A 20,640-nucleotide genomic window follows, 5' to 3' on the forward strand; every position below is an offset into this window, starting at 1 on the left:
GTGCTTCTATGTGTCTGCAGCTCCTATGAGCTCTGAAGCAGGTAACAGCTTCTACCTATCTGTTATATTGAAACTCAGTATTAAACAAATGTGTTACTAATACATTTCACAACACACTCTCAAAACGGATCCACACATGACAACCTCTATCTTCACTTACACATTTATTTATTCACTAAAGCCCAAGAACCAGCTCCCCAAATGGCCTGAACATCCACTCTGAACTCCATTCCCTTACAGGGAATAACTAGATCTCTTTCTAATGGACTTCAGAGTGCAGGGTTTAATCAGAATTATTGATTAATATACCCCTAAACCACTCATTACTGATCCAAGCTTGACACTTTTTCTTCCTTTATTTATTTATACATTGTTCACTGATTATGCATTATTTATTGACTATTTCATTCATGGCCTCACCAATAAAATAAATTAATACCCATGAATCACAAAAAGCCGAGAGCAAGATCTTTGACTGCTGTGGAAAGCTATTTACAGGCTCTCTTCCCACAGAGCTGGTAGACAAGCTCTCTTTTTAATTTGGACCTCAGAGCTATACCTATAGATTAATCAATAACCCTGCTTCCTGCCCATCCTGTGTGTTTCGCTGCTATCTGCTTGCTCACCTTTCATTTAATTTCTTCGTAATCTAAAGACAGTGCAATGGACAGCCTACCGTGTTACTTCACAGCCGGAACCCCAACAATTCTCCCTCCTCCCACACACTCCCTCAACCACTTAAAAGCCCTGGTCTTTGTCAGTAGAGAAGTGTTCTCTAAATGTGGTGGGAAAATAGAATGGAATATTAAGCAACTGTGAAAACAATGGCAGCACCCCCCAACTTTCCACGGTCCATGACGCATTCTCAATATTGCTCCATGCATGGCATTCTTTCATTTTATTTTGGTTTTATTACTTTATTTTTTTAATGGACAGATAAAATTGGGTGCATTTATCCCTTACCACACGGTATGTTGGAGTATACATACTTTGTGGAATAACTAAATCTAGCTGATGAACACATACGTCACCCCACATATTTGTCATTTCTGCGGTGAGGACACCTAACGTCGCCTAGCACTTTTTGTTCTATTTATGTCTGCGGGAGCCGTTCACTCCTTTGAAACAATTCCGTGAACATGAATAAGCTCCTTCCAACCAACAGCACGAACTCTGTCCCTTACCTGCCTCCCTCGGCTCCTCGTCCAGAGAAGTGACGGCCAAGATCTCCGTCACTGGATGATGAATAAATCAGATTTGGTATATTGAATCTGTGGAGCAAAAAGCAGATTTTAGAAAACTCGAGAAGCAGTGCAGATTCAGGAACCTGTATCAAAAACCCCAGTTTCTGCTCACGAGCTCAACACCTGTCCCCTGCTTAATCTCCTTTCCATTAGATAGCTCTGTAATCAGTGATTTATTAGGCTCCCCTTTGTTCTCTTTTCTTAATAACATACTTAATAAAATTAACAGCTACCAACCCCAAAACAACAGTGACTCTTACATATGTATCTGTTCATAGGTTCCTAAACAACATGGTGACAGCCTTCAACTGTCTACTCATGGGAATTCAGCTCCTCAGAAATATTTTAATAATAATTTGCACCTCATTTCGTACTCTCATAATTAGTATCTAGCCCTCTTTGTCTTCATTCATCGGTATGTTTCTTTATTTACTTGTGCACTGATTCACTAATAATAGCAGGATTCATACCTGACATCTGCAAAAATCTCAAAAACAAGACATCTATATTCCTCTCTGCAACTGCAAGCTCATGTCCTGCTGAGGCAGTAAATTAGGTTTGTTTTATAACGGACCTTGACATTACACGGTTTAATCAAAATCCTTGATTTGGACACCCCAGGGGACTCATCATTGTTTTAGGCTTGGGACTTTTTTTTCCTTCACTCATTTATACATTTGTTTATTGATTTATTCATTGATTAAATAAATATTACTTAATCAATATTCATAAATTACAGCAAAGCAAGATTAAGATGTATGAATATTATTACTAATTAATTTAGGCTCATTTCTCCCAAGGCTAATACACTAAATCTAATTCCACAGTGGACCTCACTGTCCCACATGGCTCAGTAAACACCCTGTTGCAATCCCACACTCTTCATGGCCCCTTCTGGGCTCTCTTTAATTTGTCCAAATTTTAAATATTTGACAAAGAACCGCCCATTTTACTTCATTGACGCTATTTCCCATCTTTCCTTGTGTTTTCTTTCCCACTAGATTAGAAACCTAAATTTGTAATCAATGGCAGAATGTGTAAATCAACAGTGGTGGAAAAAAAAAAAAAATGAAATGTTAACCAGCCAACCAAATGAATGAAGCATGCTCTTAATGTTAAATTTTGCTTCATGGTATATTTTCACCAATGCCCATTGTTTTTTTAACTTTTATTCTTAATTAACAAGTCATCCATGACCCTCTTTATGTATTTGTCTATTTATTTATCATTTGATTTAATTAGTCATAGATTAATTTAATCCTATAGCTATCTTGTAAAAGATAATTAACAAGGGCAAATCCACCAACAGACCAAACTTAAGCAATGCGACATAAATCTATCTGTGAACATTAACCAATTGGGAGTCCAGACTTTATATCCTTTATATGGAATCAGCAAGATAGAAATGGCTTTACCCTAATACTCAGTTCATGATTTATGTCCATCATTGGTCCAACATTTGCCCTCTTTTAACTGTGACATAAACTTATTCATTCATTCCCTTATAATTTATCACTGGGAATCTAAAGAAACTGGTCAAAAACTCTGAATAAAACTAACATCTGTCAATCTGTCCATTACCCGCAGAGATAATCAACTAGCTCTTTCTTATCTCTGTTGTTCAATGAACACAGTGAACAGAACTGGATTAATTGTAATTCTTATTATCTAACACATTCTCAACATGGGTCCTCTTTAATTCTCTTACTTATGTAAAACTCCTTCCGTTTGTAGAAACAAGAGCAAATATCCACCCCTGTGGGTGTGTATCTTTTATTGACTTCAGTACTTCAAAAATATATTCGTAACCATTCATTGGTCCATGTGTGGCCTCTTTTTGTTATTCATTTATACATTTCTTAATAAATTTTCTTATACATTTATAAAATTTGTTTAATGATTTAGTCATTGATCCCCTTTTAAAATACTTACATAATCAATACTCATGAGCCATATTTGATTGGCTAGTAATAATACAGTCAAGTGCTCAATAATCTCATGTGGCTAGTAGGTACCACATTGCATAGAGCAGATTATAGGACATTCCCATCACTGCGGAAAGTTCGGTGGGACAGTGCTGGAGTACACTCTTTACCCTTAGGTAAGTCTAGAACTTTTCCCCAATGAACCTAATTGGATTAATCATACCCTTGATTCAGGAATCATTACCACCCTGGGTTCATGCTGGCTCTCTTTTATTCTAAATAAGTTTTAATGAGCCGCCCTAAATCCAATCTCTTACTCCACAAGTAGAACACTGACATTATTTTTCATCTTTTGTCTCCTTTTGTGGTCCTCGCTCAAAGACTAAATAGCCTAGATCTTTATTTATGAATGGATGTTTAAATAAACTATGTACACACACACACAATGAAATACAAAACAGATGTTAAAGGAATAAAAACAAGCTAGGCTATTTTTATGGCAGTGAGGAGCACAGAACTGAATTAACTATAATCAACTACAATCTTTTCATCCTTGGACTATTCTCATTAGGAGTCCATGCTTTGGTCTTTTGTTTATTTTATACATTTATGTAATTATTTATTTTTAGTAGAAAATTGACATCCAACATATTATATACCATGCAAAAGTAAGAATATTGACTAACCCCATAACCAACACATTTTTTTTAAATGGAGCTTGGCTGGGAAGTGGTCATGGAGGTTTACAGTGTCCCTTTCATGGGACATTTCTTTATCCTGGCAATAGCCTAACACCTAGCAGATGTCCCCCTCACAGGAAATTTGTTTTTACTGGTAGTTGCCTGTGTGGTTCTTGTCTGACCTGTGTCCAGTTTATTCCTACCAAGATGGCCACTTTCCAGGAGAGCTCCAACTAGGACAGAAGTTAGGTTCAGGTGTGCCAGTCAGGTGAGACACAGAAGAGGCAACTCAACAAAACACAAGAAATAACAAAAGCAGTGTGTGACTTACAGATCCAGCGTGCCTCAAAAACCCAACAGGAAGGAGGGAGGCTCTATTGCGGTCTAGGGAGTTATCCAAGCAGGTTTCCTGCAGAGAATCTAAGTCAGTATATCTGTGCTTGCCCCACTGACCCCCCCTGTACCGGGCTGTCCCACAGGGAGGGAGGCAGTCACCAGGAGGTGGAGATTGTAAAAGGCAGATGTCTGGATCTGCCATGTAGAGGAACCAGGAGAGGGCTAGAGAACTGGAAACTGAGTCAAGGGGGATTAAGCCTGCTTCTGACATGAGGAAGTCACACTTAGGGTAAAAATGGATGCCAAAGCAGCATAACATTAAGATTTTACTACAGTGAGATATGATCATCTTTGTCCCATATTTACTGCCTCTTGTTTTATTCATTTATTTGTTCATTCATTGATTTACTTATTTATGAACACCCTTGACTAACTCTCCAGCCAAAGATTTAAGAACATCAATCATTACCTACATTTTCTTTAAGTGCCTTATCAACCCAAATAAAAGTCAAAATGCTCATAAATATTGCATGATTAAATAAACTATGATGTGTCCGTTCTTTGCAACAGAAAGCAACTATTAGAAAAATAAACATCCTGGATCATTTTTCATGGCTCTCACTTGTATAGCAATGAATAAGCCTTAAGCTTATGAAATCTTATCCTCATTAGTCCATGCTTGGGCCCTTTGAAATATTATTTATCCCTTTAAAAAATCTTGGAAGAATACCCATGATTCCTACCCAACAAATAGAAAACTACCAATACCTTACTTCCCCACGTGACCCTCTCACTGAATTAACATCCCAAACTTCCTCAATAGGGAAGTGCCCATCCCACCATAGTGCATAAACTGATGGTAGAATGCTATTACAATAAATGAAACAGCATAAATATTTATGTTTTAATGCCTCTTAAATTTGCAAAACTGTGTAATCATAAATCTTAGATCATGATGCACTATCTTCATTAATCCATGTTTGACTCTATTTCGTTTTATTTATGTATGCATCCACTTACGTTCAATAAATCCACAAACATACAGGACCCCACCCCCAACCTGAATATGAAAAAGAAACATAACACATATGATATGGTGACATATATCACACATGTGTTCCTTTTTTCCTTTGCTCATTTGCTACGCAGGGAACAGCCTAGGAATATTTTTTAATTTGGTGACAGTTACGCCAAATGGGATTAATCACCTTAGGTTCATGACATTCTCATCATTGGTCTGTGCTTGGCCCTCTTTGACTTTATTTATAATATGTGTTTAATAGTACAATAAACACCCATCAACCAACCACTCAACTTCAAGACAGCAACATCCGCCATTACTCACATGGGTTCACGGCTCATTCCCCACAAAGGTCACACCCGAGATCTTCATCAAGACAGTGTCATTACATTCACTTGGGGCCTCCACTCTGCGGAACACAAGGCAGATATGTCAACAGGGATGAAACATCCTAGATATTTTTTAATGGCCATCAGGTGAGAAGCACAGGATTAGTCATAATCTTTCGTTCATGACACAGTCTCACCACTGGCTCAAGCATAGCTCTCAATGCATGTATTTAGACATTTATTAATTTTTATTATTACAGTGAGTATGCATTAATTCACCGCCCTAATCACAAACAGAAACAATGAGTATTACAAGCACTTGTCCCTATGCTTCTTACCCACAAAGGAACCAACCCAGATATTCTTCCAACTGGACTCAAATACACAGAGTTGGAATAATAATAATCTTTGATTCCAGATATAATCTCATCATTATTTCCTACTCATTCTTTTTAATATTTTTACTTATTTTTAAATACAATAAACACAGATGAACCCAGCACTAATCTAGAACAAAAATATTGATTAGTACATTCAAAACAAATCCACAGAAGTAAAAGTCTTATTTTGTTTTAAATAGTCCACAACTGTACACAAATGGATTATTCTTAATCTTAAGTTCATAAAACATTGTCTGCATAGTCTATTCTTGGGCTTCTTTCATTTTGTCATCTATTTTTTTCACTCATCTAATTCATTTTTAACTATACAGTGAATATTATACAATTATACAAATATAATTATACAAATATAATACAATTGAAGCCGCCATTCATCCCAAGACCAAAGAGTGTCCTGTACACCTGTTGACGTGCTTCCAACACAGAGCCTCAACAGCCTAGAATTTGTTGGGTTTTGCTTTTTACTAACCACATAGAAACTGAGAGCAGAAAGGTAGTTTCCAGGGGTTGGGGATGAGGAAAATAGGGAGATAGTGGCCAAAGGGTGCAAACTTTCAGTTATAAGATAAGTTCTAGACAGCTAACGTAGAGCCAGTGACCATAGGTAACAATAACACATTGTATGCTTGCAATGTGCTAAGAGAGCAGATCTTAACTATGGTTACCACACATGCAATAAAAGATAACTGTATGAGGTGATGGATATGTTAATTATCTTGATTGAGATAATCATTTCACAATGTATATTTATATTGAAACATTACAAAACATTACATTGTACAACTTAAATATGTACAATATTTGTCAATTATAAAGGGGGGGGGGGACATCGTCATCACTGGTCCATGCTTGGCTCTCTTTAGTTTTATTTACGCATTCATTCATTTGTAACTGTTCAGCGAGCACCATGAAGCCCGGTTTTATTGTCTGCGGTCCCCACTGTGGCAGGGGAGCCCCAGTGTGCCCATTCTGTGGAACACAAAGCCCAGTACAAGGGAGAAAATGGCCTATGAGGTCTTTTTTTGTTTGTTAATATCAGGTTACCAGACCTGGTTTAGTCATAATCCCTTGTTCAGAACACATTCTCAGAACTGTTCCATTCAGGGCCTTTATTACATTATTTCTTCATGCTTTTATTTTTAGTAATAAAATTAACAGCCACAAACTGCTCTGATCTCTCTTTTTAAGCCCTTCAGTTGTGGGGAATTAATTGCCCTCCTTGGTTTACGACCCACTCTGGTCCTTGTTCCTGGCGTGGGTAAAAACCACCCATGGCAATAACCACCTCCATGTCTCCCCCTCCTATCCCCCCCAGCGACCTTAAACCAGCACTCCCCCAGCTCCTGGACACAGTCGCCCTCGCCTTACACCTGTGTAAGGTTTTGACACATACTGTCCTCTTTTAAAAGATAGTTTGCATGGCTCAGTGGCTCGCTCGGCTTCTGCAGTTTTCAGCTGAGGGCTGAAAAGGGGGCCAAGGGAGAGGGTGAGACACACAAGCTTGACTTAAAAGCACGCCTGCCCGTGGGAGAGGTGGGCACACGAACTCAAGCCTAGATCAAGGTGCCAGCCCGACCTGTGCTCACAGTCACGCACACATGCTGCTCCCACAATGCCCAGCCTCGGCCCCCGACTAGCTGGGCAGCGTCGGGAAAGCTAACTAACCTCTCTGGGCCTGTTTCCCCGCCTGCAAGACAGTCACCGCACTAATCCCCAAGCAGAGTTAGTTGTTATTTTCAGGCCAGTGGCAAACAGGTAACCCCCTCCCACCGCCCCAACGTCCCCTCCCTCTCGGAGCCCGGACCCGCGCTCCCTCCGAAGCGGCGCCAGCGCCGTGGTGCTAGACAGACAGACAGACCAGGTTCCACCCCAGCAGGCACTCATGAGCTGTGTAACTGCAGGGACGTGACCTGGCCTCTCTGTCTTGTGCCCCGACTTGTGCGATTTGTAGGATGAGGACAGCAACACCCTCGGGGGTCCGACGTGAGGAAGAACTGCACTACCGACCATTCCTCCACGCCGCCCACCCTGTGCGCGCCCTGCCCCGCCCGCCCCGTGCCCCACCCCGCGGGCCAAACGGCCCCCAGCTTGATTTAAAAAAAAAAAAAAGAAAGACAAGAATTATCTCGATGCTCAGGCCAAGCCCAGGGCTTCAGGAAGGATGGGCCTCCGGCAGGAAATTGTTGGGATCTGCTTTTTTCGCACACAGCATCAAAGCTTAAACAAGTGCCCGGGAAAATAGAAGCCCAACTAAGGGATGCGCTTTGGAAATGAAAATGCGCTTATTTCATGAAATGGGGCCTCCCTCCAGAAAATCTACACCATGAGATTTTTCGACGTTCAAATCATTTCCTAGAAACCAAAGGAGGCTCGCTATGGCGCTCGCTGACAATTCACAGCCCGTTTCCTTCCTGCCCTCCCAGACTGGCCTGGGCAAGTACAGCGCGACGGCCTCAGAGGGCCCCGGAGACAGGAATATAATTCTCTCTGTCGCGTGTGCGTGCGTAATGTCACACGGGTGCACACGCATCCATCAGGAACTTTCTTAAGGGAGTCATGGAAAGACTTTGAGGCTGCAGGGCAGCTCCTGCCTTGGCCTTATTCCATGGCGGGACCCTGGGCAAGGGCCCTCCCCACCCGAGTGCCAGGCGGCAATACCCCCACCGGCCTCCCCCCCCCCCAGGTGGTGTGAAAATGGAAACCACAACATTTAAGTGTAAGTTCCCTCCAAGCAGCAGGGATCATTAATATTGTACCTCCTGTACACAGCACGTAGTGTTCACAGCATGCTTTAACATACATTATCTCGTTTGAGTCTCACAACAGTCCTGTGAATGAGACATAATAATCACAATTAGCCAATATTTATTGAATGCATACTCTGTACCAAGCACCATGCCGCCGCCTGCTTTGCATACATCCGCACTCCTCTCGAGCAAATACGATGCAACAGCATTTCTCTCTTTTTTTTTTTTTTTTCTTCTCCTCCAAAAAAGTTTTGAGCGTGTGCTTTGTACCAGGCACTGGGTCTGAGTGCTGGGGATATAGCAGTGAACAGAACAAACGAAATCCCCCTCCTCTGAGAAGTAACATCCCTGTGGGTAGAGACAAGGACAATACTCAAAATAAATGAGTATAATGTGTGGGATAGGAGATGGTGGTGAGAACTATAGAGAAAAATAAAGCAGGGCAGGGGACGGAATAATGAGAAGGAGGAAGAAAGCCTCACTGAGATGGTGATATCTGAGTAAAGATGTTATTAGTCCTATTTTACACATGGGGAAACTGAGGCTCAGAAAAGTTAAGTGACTTGTAAATGGCCACACAGCAAGGAAGATGCTGGCCAGGAGGTGAACATGGGCAGTCTGGCCCCAGGGTCTGCCATGCCCACTTAGTCCCAAGGTGTCATTTGTGTCCCGGTGTCCCTCTGTGAATGCATGTGCGTGGGAGATGCAAAGGGCAGCCCCAGGAGCAGAGAGAATCTCCAGGGTGCACAATTAGTGCTGGGTAAATAAATCAAGTGTCCTTCCTGGAGGAGCTGCAGTGGCAACAGTCCCTCCAGGACGTGCACAGATTCTGCAGTCAGGCCAGGCTGTGACCACAGCTTACAGCCAGCACTACCCAGAAGGCAGCACCAATGCTAAACCCATCTCCTCCCACCTGGCTGCTAGCGCACCCAAGTGCACACCCCCAGGACCACTGCCACATGCAACCACAGGCCACCTAAACTCAACTTCCAAATGTGCTGCCCCAGGAATGGGAGGAAGTCACCCAGTCCTCATGCCACACGTGGTGTGAGACTCAGAATTCATACAACTGGCCACCCTCAAAAGATCCAGCAAAGAGACATTTGTAAAGTGCCCATTGTCTCCCCACTAAAAACAGGTAGAGAAAGAAGTTTCATGAGATCTTATATGAGAACTGGGTAACCTTGCCCACTACTTCTAGAAACCATGAAGTTGATCTAACTTCAACTTCAGTAACATCAATGAAGAGAGTTTTAATAACTCCATCTCGCTCTTCACCTTCTCAACTTCTCCCCAGCTCCCATCCAACACCTGCATAACTCCCCATACTCCAAAGAAATTCCCGCAAGGGAGTCTTGCCTATTCTAGGGCTTAATCTTTCCTTAGGTGGATCGTGTCTGTTTGCTGTATATAAATCTTATTTCCATAACTAGAACTAAAATCTTCTAGTTTTAAATTTGTATTTGTATTTGTGTTTGTATTTGTGTTTTCACTGATTCACTCTCCAAAGGCAAACTCATATGCCTCTCTGAGCATCTGTTCAGCTATCTGTAAAATGTGGGTAATAATTCTTACTAGCCAAATATATTAAATCACATCTCAATGAAAATAGTTATAACAGTTATAATTTTAGTAATAATTAAATATTTATTGAGTCTTCACCATATGGAAAGTGCTCTTTTAAGTGCTTTATATGTTTGCCTCATTTAATCTTCAGGTACCCATTAGTAAGGTACTATTGGTATTTTTATACTACAACTGAAGAAACTGAGGCACTGAGGTTAAATACCTTGTCCAAACTCACAGAACTAGTAAATGGCAGGGTTGGGACTGAAACTACATCATCTGGAATGTATGTAACAGAGCTTAGCCCCTAATGGGTTCTCAAAACACATCTGCTAAATTTAAGCCAAATCTGCAGGGGGACTTACTGATTTGCCATTCAGCCCTCTGTCTGGTCCCCTCACTCCTTCCCTTGCATGCCTTCATGCTCTGGAGTCATTTTTACATCTACTTTCATTAGCATTCAATGAGAACAGGAAATATCAAAAATTTTATTTGACTTGATTGATTGCACTGCAGGATGCCACTGATATGTGTGGCCCTTGCCTGAGTGATAATTACAAATAGGATGTACTGGGGAAGATGTTACTTGAGAAATACACTTGTATTTGATTGGACAAGAAGGTTAGCTCTCTGACAGACCAGTAGGGTGAGTCTGACATGGGTGAACCCCATGGAGTACAGATTTTTTGCAGACAAAGTCATAATCAAAGGAAATAAATCGGTTGAGGGTATGGGTTTGGAGGGAAAGAAGACTAGAGTTCAAATCCCGGGTCTGTATTTGCTTTCTATATGATTTTGGTAAAGTCACTTATGATTCCCAAACCTCAGTTTCCCTTTCTCTTAACTGGGAGTGGAAATTACTATCATGGAAGGTGGCTGTGATGGTTTAGAGGAGATAAAATTATGCCAATACTAGCAAAGGGTTGAGCATGCAGTTGGGGCTCAGGGCTTAGTCATCCAGGAGAACCAGTGGAAAGGGAGCTGCCTGCTGTTCCTCATCACTGTGTGAAAGCAGCAGAGGCTCAGAGCTTCCACTGAGCAGCTCCAGCAACACTGCTAGGGCTTGGTCCCAGTGAGCTGGCCGGCCACCTGTTGTCCCAGAGCCACCTGAGCCAGTCAGTGCATTGAAAGGCAGGACAGACGGCAGGAGCTTCACCAGAAAGCTCCATTCAGAGGAAACCTCTCTTCGCAGCTCAAGTAAGCCTTTGATCTTGGTGAGAAACTGACTATTTTCTCTCATTCATCTATCCATCCACCATCCACACTTTAATTCACTCACCTTAGCCAGCATCCATCCGCTGGCCCAGCCATTGCCATCTATCCATGCACCTTGTGCAGGCATCCACCCATCCATCAGACCTAACATCTAACCTTGCCCTTCTCAATTTTGCAGAAGAATCCGACAAACCTGGGTTGGAATCCTGGGTCCTGCTTCCTAGCCGATATTGGGCAAATGATTAACCCCTCAGAGTCCTCTCATCTGTAAAATAGCAGAAAATCAGATGTAGCTGGGGTGAGAATTTAAAGAAAGAGTGGGCACAGCAGTGCCTGGCCTCAGCAAATGGTCATTAAATGTTCACTCCCTCTGCTTCTGCAATCTGGTTAGCATTTATACAGGGGGAAAAATTGCTACATCTCGCATGACATATTGAGAAATGCTTTTTAGAAATTATCTGTGCTGTTTCGGTGGTGTGCATCACTCTGTGGCACCCAGAGTTGGACTGTGGCCAGAGCTCCTTAGGGTAGTGGTCCCTCCTGGACTCACAGCACAGAGTGCCATCTAGTGGATAGGCACTTGGTGGGGTCCTCTGGTGGTCCCAGGTCACAAGGGACCTGCTGTCAGGCAGCTGAGTTGTGAGCCAGGAGGTCCAAGCAGACCCAGCCGCCCAGACTGCAGGCCGCCCTTGTTGGGATGTGGCACACGTACTGTCTTAATCACTCAGGGGGGCCTGCACTGCCAGGAGCCTTTTGTTTCACGGATGACAGCCAGCTCTGTTTTGCCTACCCCTGCCCAACTCCCCTTTAGAGGTTTCCCAGAAAAAGAAAAATTCTAGAGGCTACAGTTTGCTGAGTGACTATGATGTATTAGACATGGGGCTAGGGGCTTCATGGGCTAATGCTCTAACCGTCTCAATGACCCTAGGAAAGACCCAGAACTTGTCCTATTTTCAGTGAAAAAACTTAAGGTTCACTGAGGTTAGGTTTCTCATTTAAGGCCAGGACAGACAATCAAACTCCTGAATTCGTAGCTGTGCTTACCTTCCAGAACCCCAGTGCCCCTGAAACTGCAGGAGATGGTCTGAACGCTGACTTGAACAAGCCAACTGGAAAGGAAATTTATGAGTCAATCAGGGATATTTGAATGCCGCATTGATGTTGGATGGCATTAAGGAAACGCTGCTAATTTTTTAACTGTGATAATGGTGTTGTGGTTATATTTTTTAAAAAAGAAAAGCTTCCTTTTTAAAGATACGAACTGAAAAATGCTCAAGGGGAAACAATATGGTGCTTGGAATCTGCTTCAAAATATTTCCGGAGGGGGTAAGGGATGGGGAGTGGGAGTAGGGGGGCTGTTTGGGGTGTAGACAGAAAAAGAGGGGCCAGGATATGATGGGGACTGTATCTGGGGGATGGCGATATGAAAACTGTGTTAATTGTTGTAAAAAAAAAAAAATGTACTATTTTCTCTACTTTTGTGTTGTTTGAAATTTCCCATAATAAAAGGGTTTTTTTTTTAAATCAACAAGTAAAAATAAACTGTAGGAGAAGAGGGGGCGTGGGGAGCCATTTAGAAGCGCAAAGGGGCCTAGGGTACGAGCTGAATCTGGGGGAGTTTCCGGGCGCTGATTGACAGGGGACAAATGCCGGGGTGGGGGGCCGGATCGAGGGGCAGCACGGCGCCCAAATGAGGGGACGGAGGAGAATGTTCAGGCACGGGGTGCGGTGCTGCAAAACCGGACCCGCCAGCCGCCCCCTCCCTCCGTCCCCGCAGGCTCTCCAGGACCGACCCCCAGGTCGTCCGGGCTCTAGGAGGGCCGGAGGGTCCCTGTGCTCCAGGCGGAGGGAGCCACCTGAGGAGCGCCCCCCACGCGGCCCCAGTTCGGTTCCCAGGACGGCGCTGTCCGCAGTGAGGCTGGAGGAAGACCCTGGGGCGGGGAAGGAGTCAGCTGTCTAGCTTTCACACACTTTTTTTTTAAATTTCGCTTTTTTTTGGTTTTGTTTTTTTGAAAGACGAAGAGAGTTGGTGCTTTGAAAACTGCGTGCCAAGCGGCCTCAGCCCCTCTCTCCCCCGTATGCCTGCCCGCCTCTTTTCCGCGCTGCGAGGGGACCCCGCCGACCCAGGTCGGCGCCCACCCCACCCCGCGCCCCACTTTTCCGCGCGGCCCCTCGGCTGGCGGGCGCCCGGCCACGGCGAAGCTCGCTCCCCGCTCCCGCGCTCCCACTTTGGGAAGCGGCCGGACAGGACAGCGCCGGACAGCCGCAGCCTGCTGCATTGCAGGGGCGCCGCGGGAGGGGCGCCGGGCCCGCAGCGCCCTGCCCTGCCCTGCCCTGCCCGCGCCCGCCTGCGGCCAGGGTCGCCCCGCCGCCCACAACGAAAAACGCCGTGGCAAAGGCAAAAGCGCCCGTCCCTCTTGGCTGTCCCCCTCCTCACTTTACGGCCTCCAAAATGTGGCCCAGGCAGCCCCCTTGTGGCACGTGGGGGCGCCACAGACTCTTGGCTGGTGTCTGAAGGATTCAGACTGTCTGATTCCACCGCACCGTGAGTTGGCACAAATCTTCGGTGGCCCAAGTCCTGCCCGCTGCAGAACTCCGCTCAGCTGGCCCTGGGGTGGGGGGCACCTCTCCTTTCCAGTCCCCGCACCCACGGCTCCCCCTTCTCCCTCCCCGAGGGAGCGCGTCGGGAGCCCTCCTGTTGAATATTTCTCTGACAAGCAGACAGGTGTCTGGCAACCGTAACAGTGGTGGTGGGGGAGAGGGAGTGGGCGGAAGGGTCTTGGAAACACCGGCTGTTCTTGCCCTGACGTTTGGTTTCCATCTCTAGCTCACTGAGGGGAAACTGAGGTGCAGGGAGGCTCGCAGTCCCCGTCTGTGTCACAGCAAGGGCTGGGGACCCTCCCCCAGGGGGTCCAGCTTGGGGCCTTTCCCTGAGTGAGGGGACTGCCCTGAAAGACGTGTACCCTCTTCCCCTCCCGGTTGTCAAGTCCCAACCCCTCCAGATCTGGTTTTCTCCATCCAGAAGCCCTGGAGGCCCCTGGATGTTGTCCATCCTCTCTAACTCACTGTCCACACAAACAAACCCCAGCCCCCTCCGTCTCTCTCTGCAATCTGCTTGCAGACAGGCAGAGCCCTCTCCACGTCAGGTTAATAATGCCATTTTCATAAGTCTCTGCCCATAGGTGCTACCACCTAATTTTGAATCTGCCCTTCAAACGGATTGGGCCACAGAGGAGCTGGGATCTCAAGCACTGCTGGGAGGTGCTTATAACTAATCAATCCATCCCCTGCCCACCCACACCCCCCAGCACTCAGCACAGCCTCGCTGAGCAGTCATCAGCAGCAGGGTGTGGTGGGGAGCCTCGGAGAGCCTGAGGTTCCATCCTGGTCCGACCTCACACCAGCTGAGAGACGGTGAGTGTGGGACTTCACCTTCTTGTGCCTCAGTTTCTACATCAATCTAATGGGGATCATGAGACCAGTGCTCAGGGTTACTGCCCGGGTGAGTCCTGTGCAGACAGCCCAGCTCAGGAGTTGGCTCCTAGATGGGGCTCCATGAATCTCAACTGTCTTCTTCTCCCCTTGATCACCTTTATTTATAGTGACTTGTTCCCTGTTTGTTTCCCCCACCAGACTGACTGAACCTCCAGGACAGTCAGGCAGCCGACCGGCATCCCTTCATCCCCAGCTTCTCACTTGGGCCTGGGCCCAGGGAAGGTAGGTGCACTGCGGTGGTCTGGGGAATGAGTGAGTGCATGGATGGATGTCTGTGCCCCATGGTCCCTGGGATGCCGGGACCCTCATGGGTCTCTCTTCCCCAGGCCCCTCCCTGTCTAAGCTGGCCTTCAAGGAAGTGACAGGGAAAAATGTTCCCTTTTGCCTTTATGCTGTGCCCCTCGTGCTGTTATATACAATGCAAATTCTTGGTCTATTAAATGCAGATGTGGGCTCTGCGTGTCATTTCTGCCGCCTGCTGCATCTACTGCGAGTACCGTAGGCCAGGGGCTGCCTCCGGCTGACTTGATTTGCGCGATTAAGCCGGCAGAGGGGACTCTGCCAGGAGAGGTTCCCGTTTGTATTCGGAGCAGGGTCTTGAAAGGCCAGACTATTTTCTCTCTCGAGACACTTGTTACGTCCGTCCCTCCCTCCCGGGGTCCTGCCACATACTCCACAAGCGCCTGTGAAGTGTCTGATGTGTGCCGGGCTACTCTTATCTCATTTAGTCTTCACTTCAGGCCGGTGACAGAGGAGAGACTCTCATCTCCATTTCACAGGGGAGAAGCGGAGGCTGAAAAGTGAAGGGAATCGCCGTGGTCTGCAGCGGGAGAGCGGGGAGTCGAGCCAGACTGGCTCGGGAAGCCCCCAGCCCCCAGCCCCGCTGCGGCTGCAGGCTCTGCCTGGGGCTGATGAGGCCGGCCGGGAGGCCAGCAGCTCCTACAGAGAGGCAGGGGGTTTGCTTAGAGACCATTCTCCCTGGCAACTGGAAAAGGGGCCGTAAAAACCCGAGAGGGCTGGGAAGCTGCTTAACAGTCACGCAGGGAGCAGCTGGCCTCTGGGGGGGGGGCACCATGCCCTCCCCTGGGCTTCTGGCAGAACAGCAGAGCAAAGGGCTCCACCCCAGACCCAAGGACAAGTGTAGAGAAGGCCCGCAAACCTGTTCCCATGGACAACGGGGGTTTTACTCTTGAGCACAGAAAAGAGAGGACTGACAAGAAAATGAGCTTGCAGCCTGCAAAGATCTCAGGGCAGAGGGGGCAGGGGGCTGCCACAGAGCCACGCAGGCAGATGCAGAAGGCAGGGGAGGGCTCAGAAAAGCAGCTCAGTGTGAGAGCCTCGAGCAGGATGCTTGGGGAGAGAGGGAGCTCCCTGTCACAGGAGGTATCCAAGCAGAGGGAGGCAGGCTGCTACCTGGCTGGGGAAGATGCAGCACAGCTGCCTTCCCAGGCTGGCAGCCATGTCTAGGCCTTTAAGAAGCTCCTACAGTGCTAAGTCCCAAGCAAGCAAGTGGGGCTGGCCGTAGAGGAGCAGGCTGGGGTCAGGGCAAGGATGCGTGACCTTTCCCAAGTAGCCCGCCCTGGGCTAAATGGCAAAGGCACAGGGATAGTTGGTGGGGCACCTCTGACCCAGTGGGGCAACAAGGGAGAGGAGAGGAGAATGGGGGTGAGTGCTCGGGGCAGGTGCGAGGAGGTGGGGGCTGTCCTGCAGCCAACTCCCCTCTTAAGGGCTGGGCCGACTGAAGTGGCCAAGGGCCTGCCCCAGCTCCCAGGCCCAGAAAGGCCAGCCTGTGCCCTCTCTGGGGCAACAGTCTGGCAAGGGGGTGGAAGTCGTGGAGGGAGGGGCTCTGGCAAGTGGAGGGGCAGATCGGGCATGGGAAGAGCAGTGCCCTGTTCTGGGCAGCAGCCATGGACTCGGCCAGCTCCTGGACTGTGACCTGGATGCTGTAGGAGCTGGGGAAGGCCCCCGTGCCCAGCGACGCGGCCGGGGCCTGTCTGGTGATGAATGCAGGCCACACTGGAGGTGGGCGCTGCCTCTCCTGACCCACTGATGGGGGCTCAGTTCCCAGGGACTGTGGGTGGACAGGCCTTTATCAGAGGCCTCTGCTAGACAAGCCTCTGGTCTGCAGTTTCTAAAGGAGTTTTCTCGTCTTTGTTCCCAGTGCAGGCACTCAGCATGGGTGCGTGTGTGTGTGTGTGTGTGTGTGTGTGGTGTGTGTACGCGCGCGAGCACGCACACACGAGCAGGGGCTGGCTGCGAGGCTGGCTCGGGCTCCTGGCTAATCCTCAGGGGCAGAGATGCACCTCCGTGGGGCAGAAGGATTTCAGGAGGGGCAGCCATGCTCTGGGACAGAGCCCTGGCTGCTGCTGCCTAACTGCCCTGCCCCTGACAAGCCCATCTGTCAGCCTGGGGTCGCCACGGCTGCTGTGACCCGCCGAGCGGGGGCAGCATCGTGCTGCAGGTGGAGAGCGCAGGCCGGCTTGGCGGCGGCCCGGCTGACAGACAGACAGACTGCCAGCTGCGCAATTAGGCACTGAGAGCCTTTTGGGGAAAACTGTTTGCTTTCTCGGAGCCTTGGGTTTTGCTGGTTTTTGTTGTTGCTGTTGTTTTAACCTATTAAAGGATTGATTTGAAATTGTTGATGTGAAAATGTTTGGCAAAGTGACATTTACATGCGTGTTGCTCTCCCCGCAGCAGCACTTGCAGGGGAAGGGGGGGCTATGCAGGATGCGGAACGAGGAGGCGCCCACGTGTGAGATTCTGTGAATACAGATTTCTGGCTGGGGGGAGCTGGCGGTGCGGCACGGGCTCTGAGGAGCTGTGGCGCAGATGTGAAATCTCGCCTCCTCAAATCCCCAACCAGAGGCAGAGGCCACAGGGCAGCAACCCCTCCAGCCCCGAATGGCAGGGAGGGGCTCTCTCCCCTTCCCACTAGTAGTTCCTTTGGCTCCAAGCACAAACAGAGCCCGTGCACACAGGGACGTCAGGAGAGGGGCTCTGGGCGTGAAGCACGGGTTAAATCCCACAGACCTGGGCGGCCCTGCAAATAGCCGCAGAGAAGTATCCCGGTGCGAGGCGTGTGCCCGACCCGGCTCACGCGCCAGAGTACATAAATCAGAAATGTAGGAGAGAGGAGCCTTTGTGCGTGGGGGCCGCGGAGGCTCACTTTCGTGTGACAGGCAGCATGCAAGTCGTACTTCCAGTAGGTAAGACCGTGCCACACACAAAAAGCTCATTTAGACTAGGCCCGGCCCAGGGAGAATTTTTTTGTGAAATGCAGGAGAAGTCAGGTTTAGCCAGAAGTTTTTCCAGGAATTATTAACCTCTGGAGACGGTAACCACTGTTCCTTCTGAGCCACCCTGGCCAAAGCCTATAAAATAGGAGCCTAAAAAAATCTGCCTGAAGAGCAGTCTGACTTTTTATATGTATTTATATAAAAATAAAATAAACTCGCCAAACTTTTCGGGAGAACCCAATTAATACGGGCGGGGACAGCCCTTTCCCGGGCCCCAGGTGTTGCAGTGTCCTCTGGGGGGGTCTGGGGTGGGGCGGGGGAGCCCAGCTGCGCCTGCCTCATCCCCGCCCCCACATCCTCTCCAGCCTTGTTGTTTTGCTCTGGTCTCCCTGCTCTGAAAGGAGCTGCGGCCCCGCCTGTCCCTGTCTCCTCTCGGGCGGGGGGTTTCAGCATTCGGTGGGGTGAGATGGGGGAGCTACCGATTTCTGCAGGTTCCATGTGCGGGCTACTGTGCTGGCTGATTTATTTGTGCTGTTTTCTCCTTGAGATCTCAATAGCCCTGTATGAGAGACATTATGATTTTTTCCTTTTTAATATCAGGAAACCAAGGCACAGAAATACTTGAGGATTTGCCAAGGACACACAGCTCTGTGCCTGCTCTGTAGCTGGCTTCTTGCAACGCCGACCCTCTCCCCTAAAGGCTGCACTCCTTCTAGAACACGACTCTGTCCCAAAGGGGGAAGCACCCACTTTTAGCCCTGTCCCCTCCCCAGAGTCCCTCACATCTCTGCAGCCATCACCCGCCTCTTCCTGCGTTTGCCTCTGGCAAGGAGTGAGCCGTGAACGACGCAATCAGCCATTTCCAGGCTGTAATTATGCCCGAATTCATCAGGAAAACTCAGGTGCTGAGACCCTGAGAGCGGTTTTGGGCAGCGGGGTGCTAGACCGGCCGCAACCAGACGGGTGTTTGTGTTTTCACGGCGCTCTGCCGACTCACCCAGCGCCACGGAGGAGCAGACATGATCCTCTGGCACCATCCATCAGTGCAGGAAAGAGCACGAGGAGGCTGTCAGTTAGGGGGAGTCGCGTCCAGGCTACACGGAGAAGCGGGGGGCTTCTGGAGAGGGACAAAAGAAAGGCGGCGATGAACATTTGGCTCGTATTGTCAATTCTACAAAAATGCAAAAACGTACTCTTAAACTAGGCAAAATGGGCACTGAGCATCACAATTCCAGGTACAAGGCTCTGGTGGACGTTTGGTGAGGTGTTGGGGGGGGGGGGGCACAGCTAACTTTAGGTTCCCCATCAGGAAGATTTCAAGCCTGCTTTTGAAGGCCAAAGAGAAGCTGCCTAAAAGGCACAGCCAGGCGCCAAAGTGTAAAAAGCAGGGAGCCCCCCCGCCAAGAGGAGAGGCAGCCAGAGATGTGGGGAAGGGGGGCAGAGGGTTGGGGAGCACAGAGCCAGACCCCGAAGGGTCTTACATACTAGGCTAAGGCTTTTTATTTTTTGGACCATGTCCCTGAAGCTCCAGGAAGTCAGAGAAGGGATTTTAAGCAAGACAGTAACAAAGTCAAAATGCCATTTTAGAAAGATCACTCAATGAAAATAAACTTTTACAAACCATTTAACCCACTCTCCCACCTCCATGAAGCTGCGCAACATGAATAGTCAGGTACTTGTTTACAGATTTAGCTACAGGAATGCTCACTGCAGTGTTGTTAGTAATAACAAAAGATGGAAGCAGCTTAGATCTTTTTTATCGGGCATGGGTTGAACAGAGTCATATTAATTAAAACCTTGATTTGTGACATGCCCTCTTCATTGATCTATGCAAGGACCGCTTTGATTTTATGTGTTCATTTTTATTTATATTCTTAAATAATGTAATCAGCGCTCATGAACCTATGACCCACCCTGACGACTGAGACTTAAAGCTTGTGCCTGCACATACTCCCCCTCCTCAGAGCACTTTCAGCTGGGATTTTTAGCAGCAGAGGAGGGTACAATCAACACTGGTGCATACATATGCCGGAATATTAAATAGCTCTTAAAAAGAATGAAACAGCCGAGACCTATTGTCTTTTAATGGACCTCAGTATTTTGTGCAGAACTGGATTAATCATGAGCCTTTGTTCATAAACACTGTCTCATCATTGGTCCAGAAATGTCCCCTTTTATTTTGCTAATTTATGCACTCATATATTCATTTGTAATATTGTCATAAACACTCGTGAGCCCACTCCCCAAATCCAGATCTCAGCAATTACTTACACCTGCCTCCACTATCCGCCCCCAGTGGGGCAGAGGACCTGGGGCTTTCATGACACACCGAGGTGGTTAAATGAACGCTGGGGTGTGCAGATTACAGGATGCTGAAGTGTTGTTACGAAGAATAGCGTTGATCTTTATTATCTCCAAGCAGATTCTTGAGGGAAGAAAAACAAG

At 47.6% G+C, this 20,640-nt stretch overlaps 1 non-coding gene across 1 annotated transcript; it reads right to left on the reverse strand.

Moving 5' to 3' along the window:
• Nucleotides 1-20,279: 20,279 nt before the first annotated feature.
• Nucleotides 20,280-20,356, reverse strand: LOC142871798 (small nucleolar RNA SNORD112). The gene has a single exon (XR_012919983.1). It is a non-coding gene; the product is annotated as a small nucleolar RNA SNORD112 (small nucleolar RNA).
• Between the last annotated feature and the right edge of the window lie 284 nt (nt 20,357-20,640).

Source organism: Microcebus murinus, chromosome 6 (assembly GCF_040939455.1).
Source record: "Microcebus murinus isolate Inina chromosome 6, M.murinus_Inina_mat1.0, whole genome shotgun sequence".
Classification (NCBI taxonomy): domain Eukaryota; kingdom Metazoa; phylum Chordata; class Mammalia; order Primates; family Cheirogaleidae; genus Microcebus; species Microcebus murinus.